The following is a 15,908-nucleotide window of genomic DNA, read 5'->3' as shown; positions in this document are numbered from 1 at the left end:
AGCCACCATGCCCAGCTGGATTTTTATTGTTTTGTATCGTCCCTCTTGTTTCCCTTCCTTGTCCCTTGGATTGGTCATCGGGGGATTCAGGCTCTGTTCAGGTGCTGTTTCCAGACCTGTGACTGGATCCCATCTCGGTCCCTGTCCTGCGTCGTTCTGTGCAGGGGAGAGCCCGCTCATCCTGACAGCAAGACTGATGCCATTTCAGCTAACAGAACCCCCTTGGGGGGAGATCAGGGACTGATGGCAGAGCCCGATGTCAGCCTGCCTTCTTTGGGTTCCCCACATGTTAGAGTCCCTAAGATGCCAGGGCCACTGGTCTCACATGGTCCTACCCAACTCTTCCCACTACCATAGTTGACCACACAGTCGTGGTATGAAAGGGCATGGAGTTTGGTTCAAAAAGTTAAAAATTGCATATGATTTAAAAAAAAAAAAAAGACCTAGGCTGGAGAGATGACTTAGCGGTTAAGCACTTGCCTGTGAAGCCTAAGGACCCCGGTTTGAGGCTCAATTCCCCAGGACCCACGTTAGCCAGATGCACAAGGGGGTGCATGCATCTGGAGTTCGTTTGCGGTGGCTGGAAGCCCTGGCGCGCCCATTCTCTCTCTCTCTCTCTCTCTCTCTCTTTCTCTCTCTGTCGCTTTATAAATAAATAAACAACAAAAAAATAAAAAATAAAAAATAAAAACAAACCTCTTTTCTGGGGCTGGAGAGATGGCTTAGCAGTTAAGACACTTGCCTGCAAAGCCAAAGGACCCAGGTTTGATTCCCCTGGACCTACATAAGCCGGATGCACATGGTGGCACCTGCATCTGGAGTTGGTTTGGGCGCCCATTCCCTCTCTCTCTCTCTCTCTCTCACACTCAAATAAATTAATAATAATAAAATATATTTTTTTTAACTCCTGGAGCTAGAGAGATTTCTCAGTGGTTAAGGCACTGCTTGCAAAGCCTAACTACCCAGGTTTGATTCCCCAATACCTACATCGATCCAGATGCACGAAGTGGTGCATGTATCTGGAGTTCATTTGCAGTGGCTAGAGGCCCTGGTGTGACAACTCTCATTCTTTCTCTCTTCTCTCTTTTTGTCTCCTTCCAAATAAATAAATAAAATATTTTAAAAACCTCTTTCAGGGCTGGAGAGATGGCATAGCGGTTAAGGCACTTGCCTGCGAAGCCTAAGGACCTAGGTTCTACTCTCCAGAACCCACATAAGCCAGTAGCACAAGGGGGCGCCTGAGTCTGGAGTTCATTTGCAGTGGCTAGAGGCCTTGGAGTGCCCATTCTCTCTCTCTCTCCATATATATATATATACACACACACACACACATATATATATATGTATGTATATATGTGTGTGTGTGTGTGTATACATATATATATATATATATGTATCTGTGTCTTTGTCTCAATAAATAAAAAAAAATAAAATAAATATTTACAAAAACACCTCTTTCCATTCCATATAAACAGAATATGTAGTTAATTATTAGATATGGACGCTTGGGAGCCACTGAGGTAGAGCTATCGAATGCCCGACATCATTGAATCTACAGAGGGAAACGATTACACACTCAAGGCTGGGCAGGTTAGAATTAAACTGTCAGTTGTCAAGGAACAAGAGCCACAGAAACCCTCAACCTTACTGGTGGGGAGTAAATGCCACCTCCTTGTTTCTTCTGGGGTCCAGAGCTCAGAGGCGAAGGGATAGAGTGGGGGTCAGGGCTTTTGGATGAGGGGTTCCAGGCCAGGGCAGGCATGTGGGCAACTATCTGCCAGCCGGATCCCAGTGGGAAGCTGCCCACGGGCACGCTGTGCCATAGGAGCACTGGGCAGAGGGACAAAAGCCCTTGTGTGTCCTATAGCACTGTTGCTGACAAAGGCTGACAGTGTGAGGTTGACAGAGGACCAATGTTTTCCGAGTCCACTTCCAGGACAATGGAGAAGTGCTCCAATGTGACTGCTACCCGTTCCATTGGTGTTCTGTGTCCTCACAAGTTGAAACATTTAACATCTGGGCGTGGTGGCGCACGCCTTTAATCCCAGCACTTGGGAGGCAGAGGTAGGAGGATCGCCGTGAGTTCGAGGCCACCCTGAGACTCCATAGTGAATTCCAGGTCAGCCTGGGCTAGAGTGAGGCTCTATCTCGAAAAGCCAAGAAACCAAACAAACAAACAAACAAAACCAGGGGCTGGAGAGATGGCTTAGTGGTTAAGGAGTTTGCCTGCAAAGCCAAAGGATCCGGGTTCTACTCTCCAGGATCCACGTAAGCCAGATGCACAAGGGGGCGCATGCATCTAGAGTTTATTTATAGTGGCTGGAGGCCCTGGCGTACCCATTCTCTCTCTCTCCTCTCTCTCAAATAAATAAGCAAAAATATATTTTAAAAAACGTAACAGGAGACCAAGCGTGGAGGCACCTGCCTTTACTCTCAGCACTTTGGGAGGCTGAGGTAGGTGGACTGCTGTGAGTTCGAAGTCAGCCTGGACTAGAGTGAGACCCATCCTTAAATTTTTTTTTTCACAGGAGTTTTCCTGAATTACGTTTTATGTATTAATTGCACCGAAAGGAGCTATGATTAAGGTGACCTTATGTTTTGGATTGTCTGGGACAGTCACAATGCATGACGGTGCAACATTTAGAATGTCCCCTTGGAGAAAGTGGATGTCATGCTAGCTGTGGGTATATTAGCTTCTATCAAACCCTCCCTCCCATGGATAGCAGCTACAGAATTTGCCACTACCAAAGAGGGGAAAGTCTTTGTGAAGGCAACCGTGGGCTCCCAAGGTCATGGAGAAAGAAGTACAGGGTTTGGGTTTTGGGGAGACGTCTGTCCTGCGCTCTGCTGCTACTTTGTAAGCAGAAAAAGCGGAAAACAGTATCCATCAAAATAGACCCATGAGGGCTTGGAGAGATGGCTCAGTGGTTAAGGAACTTGCCTGTGAAGCCTAAGGACCCAGGTTCGATTCCCTAGTACCCACGTAAGCCAGATGCACAAAGCGGTGCATGTGTCTAGGGTTGGTTTGCAGTGGCTGGAGGCCCTGGAGTGCCCATTCTCTCCCTCTCTCTCTCTCAAAAAGATAAATAAAATAAAATAAAGATACATGAAGTAAAATTGTATTTGAGTCTTTTCTTTGCATGCGCATAATGAAATACTGACTAAAGGCGTTGGCGGCTCCGGTGCGGCTGGGTGTGTGGGGAGCAGGGCCCATGAAAACCAGGGGCTTCGCCTTGGAGCCGTGGGAGAGTCAAGACCCAGGTGGTGCCAGCTCCATCCGGGCACCTGGTGGGGCCTCCCCAAAGAGACGGTCGGGTTCTTCCTTGAGCAGACTAAAGGGCAACTAGCAGCTTTGAAGAAATACTACCCAGATGAGATCCAACCACGTGAGAAAGAGATTCAGCACCTGCAGAAACAAATTGAGCAACACGAGAGATGGCTTAGTGGTTAAGGCGCTGGCCGTCAAAGCCAAAGGACTCAGGTTCAATTCCCCAGGACCCACGTAAGTCAGATGCACAAGGGGGCTAGAGGCCCTGGTGCGCCCATTCTCTCTCTCTCTGCCTGTCTCTTTCAAAGAAATTAAGAAATAATAATAAAAATACAAAAAATAAAAAATAAAAAGAAGAAGCTCAAATATCTGCAACAACATGACTTAATGCACACAGTTCCCTATAGAATACAGTTTCCTGTATCATTGCCCACTTCTACATAGACATAGTTCTGATTTAATTAATAGTTTGTTCTGTGTGCTACTAACATATAATGAACTATCATCATATAAAAAAAGTGGACTAAAAACCAAGAATTCCATGGATTTGAATCAAAATAATCATCATTCACTAGAGCCACACATTACACGGAGCTAGTGAGAATGTTTGTGTGCCTCATCACAATGTCTCTTGTGTATCAGAAACCAAAGCCATAAAGAGGAAATACAGAGACCCGTGTTTGCAATTTGGCCTTTCATTATTAGGAATAAAGACAGGCCATACCTCCTCCTTGGTTTTGGCAGAATGGCATCATTTAGACACAAAAACATTTAAGTCATAAAAATAAACCAGTGTTGTTTTTTTTTTTACAAGTGTAAAAGGCATAAATTCTAAACATTCATTTAGGAAAACAGTTCTGATCTATTTCTGATGCTACAGTGAAGCATTAAATTCATACATTTAAATATATGGTGCCTGTGTTCCTATCCCAGCGAAGAGGTGTTATTTAAAAAGTTATTTGTTAACAACCCATGCTTTCCCCTTACATAATGAAAGCAGATTTTAATTTTGCATTGCTCGGTAAATGGGCAAGATTGAGACTTCTTTTGTTGTGTTACAGGCATTACTATTTTATTTATTTATTATCTTTTTTTGGTTTATTTTTATTTATCTATTTGAGAGTGACAGAGAGAGAGAGAGAATGGGCGCACCAGGGCTTCCAGCCACTGCAAACGAACTCCAGACGCGTGCGCCCCCTTGTGCATCTGGCTAATGTGGGTCCTGGGGAATCGAGCCTCGAACCGGGGTCCTTAGGCTTCACAGGCAAGCGCTTAACCACTAAGCCACCTCTCCAGCCCGGCATTACTATTTTAAATGATACACGCCCTTCCTTATTACACATCTTACATGATGACAATCATTTCAAGGCAGGAGGGCATTGGTGGAACAAGACCTGCAGTCCAGATCATCGGGAGGCTGAGGCAGAAGGGTCTATAGTTCAAGACCAGCCTGGGCTACATAGTGAGACCTTGACTTTAAAATTAAAACATGAAAAAACAAAAATAAAAAAAAAAAGCCCGGCGTGGTGGTGCACGCCTTTTGGCGCACGCCTTTAATCCCAGCACTCAGGAGGCAGAGGTAGGAGGATTGCCGTGAGTTCAAGGCCACCCTGAGACTACATAGTGAATTCCAGGTCAGCCTGGGCTAGAGAAAGACCCTACCTCAAAATAAATAAATAAATAAATACAAAAGCAAGATGGGCGTGGTGGCGCACACTTTTAATCCCAGCACTAAGGAGGCAGAGGTAGGTGGATCACTGTGAGTTCAAGGCCACCCTGAGACTACTTAGTTAATTCCAGGTCAGCCTGGGCCAGAGTGAGACCCTACCTTGGAACCCCCCAAAAAAGGTAGGGGGGGCTACAGAGATGGCTTAACAGTTAAGGTGGTTGCCTGTAAAGCCTAATGATCCAAGTTCAAATCTCCGGTGCCCATGTAAAGCCAGCTGCACAAAGTGGTACATGCATCTGTGGTCTGTTTGCAAAGGCTGGAGGCTCTGGTGCACCCATTCTTTCTGTCTCTTTTCTATGTCTCTCTGCTTGCAAATAAAATACTTAAAAAAGAAAAATAACAGGGCTGGGGAAATGGCTCAGCTTGTAAGGACATTTGCTTGCAAAGCCTGTGGTCTGGGTTTGATTCCCCTACACCCACATAAAGTCAGAAGCACAAAGTGGCATATGTATCTGGAGTTCATTTGCAGCATTAAGAGGCTCTGGTGTGTCCATACTCTTTCAAATAAATATCATAAAAATGTTTTAATTATTTTTTGAGATAGGGTCTCTAGGCCAGGCTGACCTGGAATTCACTATGGAGTCTCAGGGTGGCCTCAAACTCACAGCGATCCTCCTACCTCTGCCTCCTGAGTGCTGGGATTAAAGGTGTGTGCCACCACACCCACCTAATAAAAATATTTTTTTAAAAACCAAAATAATTTCAATCTTTTGGTGAAGAGTTACATGAAGGCCTGGAGAGATGGATTACCAGTTAAGGAGCTTGCCTGCAAAGTCTAAGGACTCATGTCTGACCCTCCAGATTCCACGTAAGCCAGACACACAATGTTCAAGGTCACATGTGCACACAAGGTGGTATGCATGTCTGGAGTTCTATTGCAGTAGCTGGAGGCCCTGGTGCATGAAGTCTCTCTCTCATAAAAAAAAAAAATTACAAAAAAGCAAAATAAATAAATATATTTTTAAAAAGAGTTACATGGGGATGGGCTGGAAAGATGGCTTAGCAGTTAAGGTGTTTGCCTGCAAAGCCAAAGGACCCAGGTTCAGTTCCCCAGTACCCACATAAGCGAGATGCACAAGGTGGCACACATGTCTGGAGTTGGTTTGCAGTGGCAGAAGACCTTGGGTGCGTCCGTTCTCTCTCTCTCAAATAAATAATGTAAATGAATATTTTTTTAAAAAGGAGTTACACAGGGAAGATATTTAGATCTAGGGTAGATACTTAGAGATGAAGAGGGAATAAGACTTACTTGAAGTCTTTCGATAAAGACCAGCCATATTCACAGCTGATATGTCTAGCCTTCCTCTCCCACAATTTTGGAGGCGGCCTGGGAGGTAAGTGGTCTGCAGTCTCAGGACAGGGTTTCCCCTTGTTATTCCGACACAGCCCCGCTTCCTACCTTGCTACAGCGTTACCTGTCTAGTTTCCTCCTTGAGAACCTCAGTTTCCTTGGGGGCTTAGCTGTTCACGTTCCCTCCAGGACGTACTGCCTTCCCCTGCGCACGGGGCACACAGTGGGTGTCAGTTACTGTGTGCTAAGCCAATAAAGGAACCCTTCCGTGCTAGGGGATAGGGGTGCAAAGGCAAACTCAAGCAGACTCTGCTACTGATTTTTTTTGGGGGGGGGGTGTGGTGGCGCACACTTTGGCAGGTGGAGGTAGGGGGATCGCCCTGAGTTGGAGACCAAAGGGCGTTCCACGTCAGCCAGGGCTAGAGTGAGACCCTACCTCCAAAAAATATCATCAGCCGGGCGTGGTGGCCCATGCTTGCATGCATCTGGAGTGGCTAGAGGCCTGGCACACCCATTTTCTCTCTCTCTCTCTCTGTTTCTCTCTCACTCTCCTCTCAAATAAGTAAAATATTTTGAAAAACAACACTCAGGAAGTTCAATGTTCCACAGAGCACAGAAAATATCTCCTGACAAAACTCAGTTTCCCAGCATTTACATTTTGCTATTCGCTTTACAAGCGGGCGTAAAGAGAAAACAAAAGCCGTAATTCGTATCTCCCCAGGAACGCCCCCAAACCTACCATTTATCAAGTTTTAAATGTGCCCAGTTCACGAGCAGAGGAGAGTTGCGCAGAAGAAAATGGAGGGTTGGAAAGATGGTTCAGTGGTTAAGGCGTTTGCCTGCAGAGCCAAAGGACCCAGGTCGGACTCCCCAGGACCCACGTAAGCCAGCTACGCAAGGGGGCACGTGCATCTGGAGTTTGTTTGCAGTTGATTAGAGACCCTGACATGCCCATTCGCTTTCTATCTCCTCTCCCTCTCTGCTTGCAAATAAATAAGTACACTTTTTTTTTTTTGGTTCATTATTTATTAATTTATTTGAGAGCGACAGACATAGAGAGAAAGACAGAGGGAGAGAGAGAGAATGGGCGCGCCAGGGCTTCCAGCCTCTGCAAACGAACTCTAGACGCGTGCGCCCCCTTGTGCATCTGGCTAACGTGGGACCTGGGGAACCGAGCCTCGAACCGGGGTCCTTAGGCTTCACAGGCAAGCGCTTAACCGCTAAGCCATCTCTCCAGCCCATAAGTACACTTTTTAAAAAAAAGTTTTTATTTGGGTTTTCGAGGTAGGGTCTCACTCTGGTCCAGGCTGACCTGGAATTAACCCTGCAGGCTGGTCTTGAACTCATGGCGAACCTCCTACCTCTGCCTCCTTAGTGCTGGGATTAAAGGCGTGCACCACCAACCTGACTAAAAGAAAAATTTTTTAAAGAAGAAAATGGAGAATTAGGAAAAGATCAGCCTCTTGCCATGATGAAGGCAGGGATCAGAACACTTACCCTCTAACATCCCCAGCCCACGCCCCCAGAAATGGTACAGGAATTTTGGTTCCTTGTATGCCAATGCACCAATAACTTGGGGTGTTCCCAGACCCTTATCCTATGAATTGGAAGAATGAAATCCATGGACCAGCGGATAAGGTTCAGAAAGATTTATTTATTTTTTAGTTTTTGGTGTTTCAAGGTAGGGTCTCATTTTAGCCCAGGCTGACCTGCAACTCTCTATTGTAGTTTCAGGGTGGCCTTGAACTCACGGCGATCCTCCTACCTCTGCCTCCTGAGTGCTGGGATGAAAGGCGTGCGCCACCACGCCCGCCCCCCACCTTTTTTAAAATAACATAGAGACTCAGTTTTAAAACGAACCATTTTGAGGTCCAACAGAAATAACGCAGGTGGTAGGCTGCAAGCTCAACAGGGTGCGGGGGGGGGGGGGGGGTGACTTCCCTCCCATGCAAATTCCCCTCCCGTGCAAACCCTCCTCCTGTGCAAAATCCCTTCCTGTGCAACCCCCCCGTGCAAAACCCCTCCCGTGCAAACTCCCCTCCCGTGCAAATCCACCTCCCGTGCAAACCCCCCTCCAGTGCAAACCCCCTCCCGTGCATACTTCCCTCTCGTGCAAACCCTCCTCCCGTGCATACTTCCCTCCCGTGCAAATCCTCCTCCCGTGCAAACTCCCCTCCCGTGCAAATCCCCCTCCCGTGCAAACCCCCCCTCCAGTGCAAACCCCCTCCCGTGCAAACTCCTCTCCCGTGCAAACTCCCAGGAGTCCAAACAGCTGCTGCAGGAAGCCAGGCTCCGCCGGGCCCGGAAGGTCCCCGCCCCGCCCCGCCCCGCCCCGCCCCGCCCGCGCTCCGCCCGCCGAGAGCTCCCGGGGGTTCCCCTCCTCCCACCCCCCCCCCCCGAGTCTTCTCCCGGGGCAAGTGGAGCTCGGCCCGGTTCCCCCGACTCCGCTCCCGCGAGCTCCAGCCACGCCTAGGTGCGTCCCGTCCCCCGCGCCCCGGGGACGCTCGCGCGCGCTCTGATCCCCGCGGTTGGTCCGCCGCGGAGCCGGAGCGCGGCAGGGCCGGGCTGCGCATGCTCCGCCGAGGCCGCTGCGGCGCGCGAACCCTGATAGAGCCTTCGCGAGGCCGCCTCCACGGAGCTCCAGTGGCGCAATCGGTTAGCGCGCGGTACTTATACGGCAGTACATGCAGAGCGATGCCGAGGTTGTGAGTTCGAGCCTCACCTGGAGCACGGCTTATTTTTCTCTCTTTTCTTGTTTGTTTCATGATTTATTTTTTCCTCTCTCCTGGCATAGTAGGAACCCCCCCCTCGGCCGGCGGAGGAGCTGCAATACCCGTGTGCGCAACGTCATCTTTTTTAATTCTTTTTATTTATTTATTATTATTTTTTTTCAAGGTAGGGTCTCACTCTATAGCTCAGGCTGACCTGGAATACACGATCTAGTCTCAGGGTGGCCTCGAACTCGTGGCGATCCTCCTACCTGCGGGGATTAGAGGCGTGCTCCAACCAAGCCCGGTTTGTGATTCTTTTCCAGGCGGGTGTTTAAAGGCACCCAGCGTCCCGGGATGCTGAGCAGAGCTCCCGGCTTCTGCAGGCATCCTACCCCCTTCCCTCGGGCCAGCAGAGACCCGAGTCCTGCAGGCCGGGCGAGCTGAGAGTGTCAGGGGCACGGCTTCCCCTCCCCAAAATTCTGACACCTATTCCCCGGGTAAACACCTGGCCTGGTGGACACATCCTCAGCGGAATGGCGAAGAGCCCCTATATTTTGAAATCCTGCCCAGTCCTGGAAACAAGTATTTTAAGTTTGATTATTTTTCTTAAAAAAAAAAAAAAAAAAAAGTTTAGGGGCTGGAGAGATGGCTCAGCGGTTAAGGCGTTTGCCTGCAATGCCTAAAGATCCTGGTGTGCCCCTCGCCGCATAAATACATTATATTTTTATTTAATTTTATTTTATTATTTTTTATTTGTTTATTTGACAGAGAGAAAATGAATGGGCGCGCCAGGGCCTCCAGACACTGCAAACGAACGAACTTCAAACGCGTGCGCCCCCTTGTGCATCTGGCTAACATGGGTCCTGGGGAGTCCAGCCTGGGTCCTTTGGCTTTGCAGACAAATGCTTTATCCCTCCAGCCCTAAATTATATTTTAAAATATATTTTTATTTATTTGCAACCAGAGGGGGAGAGAGAGAGAGAGAGTAAGTGCTGGGAAGGGAGAGAGAATGGGCTCGCCAGAACCCTGGTGTGCCCGTTCTAGATACTGCAAACTAACTCCAGATGCATGCACCATCTTGTGCATCTGGCTTTATGTGGGGACTGAGGAATCAAACCCAGGTCGTTAGGCTTTGCAGCCTTAACGCATAGCCACCTCCCCAGCCACAAATAAAATATACATATTTTTTATTTTGTTTATTTTTATTTATTTGAGAGAGAGGGAGAGAGACAAGGAGAAAAAGAGGCAAAGACAGAGAGAGAGAGAGAGAGAGAGAGAGAGAGAGAGAGAGAGAGAGAGAGAGAGGTGGGGGGGAGAGAATGGGCGCGCCAGGGCCTACAGCCACTGCAAACGAACTCCAGATACATGTGCCCCCTTGTGCATCTGGCTAACGTGGGACCTGGGGAATCGAGCCTCGAACTGTGGTCCTTAGGCTTCACAGGCAAGCGCTTAACAGCTAAGCCACCTCTCCAGCCCTAAAATCTTTTTTTAAAAAGAATGTAAAAGCCAGAGGGTGGGGAGAAGTCTCTTGGGACCCTATGCACAGTATTGAGTCCATCAACATTTCAACATGGATGATGAAGGATAGCAAAACCAAGGAAGAAACAAAACCAACCAAACAAAAAGAGACATCAAGCCTGGCTTGGTGGTGCACGCCTTTAATCTCAGTATTTAGGAGGCTGAGGTAGGCAAATGGCTGTAGCTCCAGGTCAAATTGGGGCTACAGAGTGAGTTCCAGGTCATCCTGGGCTAGGGTGAGACTCTACCTCGCGGATCCTGACAAGTGGAAAAGAAGGAATGCAGTAAATGGGGTGGGAGAGGGAGACAAAAAGAAGGAAGTAAGAGGTGATTATGATCCAATTATAGTATGTTTAAATATGAAAATTCTCAAAAAAAGAAAAAAAAAGGGAGGGAGCCAGGCATGGTGGTGTACACCTTTAATCCCAGCAGACAGAGATAGGAGGATCGCTGTGAGTTCAAGGTCACCCTGAGACTATATAATGAGTAGGAGACCCTACCTCAAAAAAACGAAGAAAGTGGAGGAGATTATTGCTTGTAGTTTATAAATCTCAATATTGGGGAGGTGGAGACAGGAAGATTAGGAGTTCAAGGCTGCCCTCTGCTAAGTAAATTTGAGGGAGGCCAATGCGATACAGTCTCAAAAAACTTTATTACTATTATTATTATTATTATTAGTTTCAAGGTAGGGTCTTGCTCAAGCCCAGGTTGACCTGGAATTCACTATGTAGTCTCAGGGCGGCCCTGAACTCACAGCGACCCTCCTACCTCTACCTCCTGAGTTGCTGGGATTGAATGTGTGCCCCACCACACCTGGCTCAAGACAAAAAAAAAAAAAAAATTAAGATATATAGGGCATAAAAGTAATCAGATTTGCTTAGTGAACGTTTTTGACCTTAAGAAGTTACTGTTAGATAGATGGCTCAGTGGTTAAAGGCGCTTGCTTACAAAGTCTGATAGATAGACTGGGTTCAATCCCCATGCAAAGCCACACGTACAAAGCGATGCATGCCCATTCTCTCACTCTTTCTCCCTCCCTCTCTTTTTTTTTTTTGGTTTTTTTTTTGATTTTTTGAGATAGGGTCTCACTCTAGCCCAGGCTGACCTGGACTTTATGTAGTCTCAGGGTGGCCTTGAACTCATGGCGATCCTCCTACCTCTGCCTCCCAAGTGCTGGGATTAAAGGTGTGCACCACCATGCCCGGCATCCTCCCTCTCTTCTTGCAAATACATAAAAATATTTTTAAAGGGCTGGAGAGATGGTTTAGTGGTTAAGGTGTTTGTCTGCAAAGCCGGAGGACCCCGGTTCAATTCCCCAGGACGCACATAAGCCAGATGCCCAGTGTGTGTGTGTGTGTGTGTGGGACATGTGTCTAGAGTTCGTTTGCAGTGGCTTAAGGCCCTGACATGCCCATTCTCTCCCTCTCTCTCTCTCTCTCTCTCTCTCTCTCTCTCTCTCTCTCTGTCTTTGCCTCTTTTTCTTCTTGTCTCTCTCTCCCCTTCTCTCTCAAATAAATAATATATATATTTAAAATATTTTAGAAATTACTGTTATATTATGAATCTAAAATGTCTCCCAAATGCCATGTGCTAATGGCCTGGTTGCCAGCTGATGGCCTGTGGGAAGTGACTGGATCAGAGAGCTCTGGTCATTTAATCCATTGATGGGTTCATAAGTGGACTTTAGAAGGTAGGGCCTGGTTGGAGGGCAGGTGGGGTGCCCTTGTGGAGTCTATCTGCTCTCAAGCCCCCTTTCTGCTTCTTTACCACCACGAGGTGAGCACCCTCTTACTGCATCTCCCTCACCCCACCATATTCCTCCTTCTCATCCATCCAGAGCAATAGAGCCAGCCAGCCCTGGATAGAAACCCTCAAAACTGTCAGCTAAATTAAACCTCTCCTCCCGCAGGCAGATTTTCAGAGAGATTTTTTTGTCACATTGATGGCCAGCTGACCAGCAACACTCACTGACCATGAGGAACAACACGTGTTTCATTCTAAGGGAAGCGCTCTAGGCAGGAGCCCTACATGGGCAAACAGGTATGAGCAAAAGGTCACTCCATCTGGCTGAATAGAACAATCTCCAAATAAATAAAGTAAAATATGAAATAAAATAAAATAATATAAAATATAAAATAAAATCAAATAATCTCAGTTCTAATTTGAAAACTTCTAGCCTCAGAGCTTCCTTTCCTTTTAAGGCAACCCATTCCATTTATAACAACTCCTAGTTTTTGGTTAGAACATTCTTTCTTTTTTTTCTCAAATTTATTTATTTGCAAGAAGATGATAGATAGACAGACAGACAGACGGATGATATGAGATGGGCACACCAGGGCCTCTAGCCACTGCAGATGAGCTCCAGATGCAAGTGTCTCTTTGTGCTACTGGTATTATATGGGTACTGGGGAATTGAATCTGGGTCGTTAAGCTTTGCAGGCAAGTACCTTGACTGCTAAGCCTATCTCTCCAGCCCCAGAACATCCTTTTCTTCTTTTTTAAAAAATATTTTATTTTATTTTATTTTATTTGAGAGAGAGAGAGAGGCATATAGGTAGAGAAAGAATGGTCATGCCAGGGCCTTCAGCTACTGTAAATGAACTCCAGACACATGTGCCCCCTTGTGCATCTGGCTAACGTGGGTCCTGGGGAACCGAGCCTCGAACCGGGGTCCTTAGGCTTCACAGGTAAGCGCTTAACCGCTAAGCCATCTCTCCAGCCCCAGAACATTCTTAAATATTGCTTCTGTCCTAACTGTTGGAATGACTATTAGCTTTGGGAACTATTTTTTGGTAAGATGGTGAGGTGGGAAGGATGGTAAACTAGTAATTCTTTATTTTATTTTTAAATTTTAAAATTTTTTTTTTTTTGGTTTTGCAAGGTAAGGTCTCACTGTAGCCCAGGCTGACCTGGAATTCACTATGTAGACTCAGGGTGGCCTCGAACTCACGGCAATCCTACTACCCCTGACTCCCGAGTGCTGGGGTTAAAGGCATGCGCCAGACTAGAGGATTTATAGCCCAACATTTAATTAGTTGATTCGGTGGCTTGAATCAGGTTGTCTCCTGAACTTATGTGTTCTAAGTGTTTTGTTCCCAGTGGGTAGAAATTTCAGAGATGGAGCCGCACTGGAAGAGATGCGTTGTTGGGGTGGGCTCGGGGGTATTATAGCCTGCTCCCCCTTGCCAGAGCTCAGCTCACTCTCCTGGTGCTGTTTTCCTCCTTGATGTCCAGCCTTTGCTCATACCATGCTTTCCCCTGCCATCACGAAGCTTCCTCTTGACACTATAAGCCACAAAAAATCCTTTCATCTCTTAGCTGCTTTTCACTGGGTGTTTTGTCCAAGCAATGAGAAGGTAACTATAGTAATTTATTTTTAAGTGTATCTTATTTATTTATTTGAGAGAGAGAGAAAATGAGTGTGCCAGGGCCTCTAGCCACTGCAACCGAACTCCAGACGCATGCACCACCTTGTGCACCTGGCTTACATGAGTCCTGGAGAATTGAATTGGGATCCTTTGGCTTTGCAGGCCAACATCTCAACTGCTAAGCTATCTCTCCAGCCCAGCAATTTATTTATTTATTTGAGTCAGAGTCTCTCTGTAGCCTGGCTGATATGGAATTTATGTAGTCTAGGCTGGTCTTGGATTCATGACAAACTTCCTATCTCAGCCTGCTGAGGGCTCCCATTAAAGGTGCCATCACATGTGGTTTATGGTCATTTTACAGTGATGTCAGTAGGGTTTTGTAGAACTTGGTGGATAATAAAAATCAAGTAAGGACTGGAGAGATGGCTTAGCAGTTAAGGCGCTTGCCTGTGAAGCCTAAGGACCCATGTTCGACTCTCCAGATCCCACGTGAGCCAGACATACAAAAGTGAGGCAAGCTCGGGGTCACACATGCCCACTAGGTGGCGCAAGCGTCTGGAGTTTGATTGCAGTCGCTGAGCGGCCGGAGGAAGTATGATGGACCTAACGTGGACATCAGCCTTGTAGGTGACTTGGGTGAAGAGGGAGACAAGTATTCCAGATGAGTGACAAGGTGTGATTTAACGCAGGCTGTTGTGAGCCAATGTTCCTCTCAACGTTCAGTGTGTGGTTTTGGCCTTTGCTTGCACGCAGATCTTAAGACTTCAGATGCGTGTGACCTCAGCGGGGCCAGCAGCTGCCGGGGATGCCAGCCAGATTCTAATGTGTTTGCACAGTGGATGACATGGTGTGAAGTCAGGGGTCGTGAGACAGTGGTGGGTGGAACGAATCTGGTCTGCAGATGGGTTGATTTCCTTTGCTTTTCTAGAATTGACTCAACACAGTTTACATTTTTAAAACAATTTACCTGCGTACGGGAAAATGTACAGCGATGAATGATTATTGCTGACCTGTCCTGCTTTCTGGTTTCTAATGCGAAACTGGAAGCTAGGTCCTCAGGGGTCACCATTCCTCCCTGGCAGCACTGATGTCTCTGAGGTCTTTAGTTTTAGGGTTTTTTTTTTTTTTTTTTTTTTGTAGAGTTGATGGCCAGCTGCATGGATCCCACCATGACTCAGTTTACTCACTTGTTCTCTCCAGCCATCCAGTGGGTGGTGTGTATGTAGTAAAGGGAGGGGACACTCCTGCTGGACTCTCAGTAGGTCAGAACACAACCTCAGGGCCGTGATCAGTAGGAACAAGCCCATTTGAAACGCAGCAGAGGCCTGGAGAGATGGCTCAGCCGTTAAGGTGCTTGCCAGCAAAGCCAAAAGATCCTGGCGCGACTATCCAGGACCCACATAAGCCAGATGCACAAGGGGGCGCACACATCTGGAATTCGTTCGCAGTGGCTGGAATCCCTGGCATGCCCATTCTCTCTCTCTCTTTCTCTCCCTCTCCCTCTCAAATAAATTAATAAAGACAAACTATTTAAGTGCAGCCAAACCAAACCAAAACCCAATTCTCTGTTACAGAAAACTCTCAGACAAACATGAACATAGAGAAATAGCGTAATTAACCTCCATGTGTCGATGGCTGTTTGAAGAACTGTTTCATTGGTTTTCTTCCCACAGTGCTGCCCTTTTCCCTGAAGTATTTCAGAGGAAATCCCAATTGGTTATTAATTTATCTTGTTAATCATGCGGTAGGAATGCGCGCCCAGTTTACGCAGTGCTGGGGATTAAAGCGAGCACTTCATACAAGCTAGCCCTTGGGACGGGGTCTTGCTATGTAGTCCAGGCTGGCCTGGAATGCAGTCCTCCTCCTGCCTCAGCCTCCTGAGTGCTGAGATTATGGGCACGCATTACCCCATCCATCCAGTTTAAGTCTCTCTCTCTTTCTTTTTGTTTTTGTTTTTTTTGAGGTAGGGTCTCTCTCCAGTTCAGGCTGACTTGGAATTCACTATGTAGTCTCAGGGTGTCCT

The 15,908-nt window shown here is 47.1% G+C and overlaps 1 non-coding gene across 1 annotated transcript; it reads left to right on the top strand.

The window, feature by feature from the left end:
- Positions 1 to 8,925: 8,925 nt before the first annotated feature.
- On the top strand, positions 8,926 to 9,018 carry Trnai-uau. The gene is given in 2 exon segments: positions 8,926 to 8,963; positions 8,983 to 9,018. It is a non-coding gene; the product is annotated as a tRNA-Ile (tRNA).
- The last annotated feature ends 6,890 nt before the right edge of the window (positions 9,019 to 15,908 follow it).

Source organism: Jaculus jaculus, chromosome 18 (genome assembly GCF_020740685.1).
Source record: "Jaculus jaculus isolate mJacJac1 chromosome 18, mJacJac1.mat.Y.cur, whole genome shotgun sequence".
Lineage (NCBI taxonomy): Eukaryota > Metazoa > Chordata > Mammalia > Rodentia > Dipodidae > Jaculus > Jaculus jaculus.
Note: the sequence above shows the minus strand (reverse complement) of the source record. Positions and strands in the feature narration are given on the sequence as shown.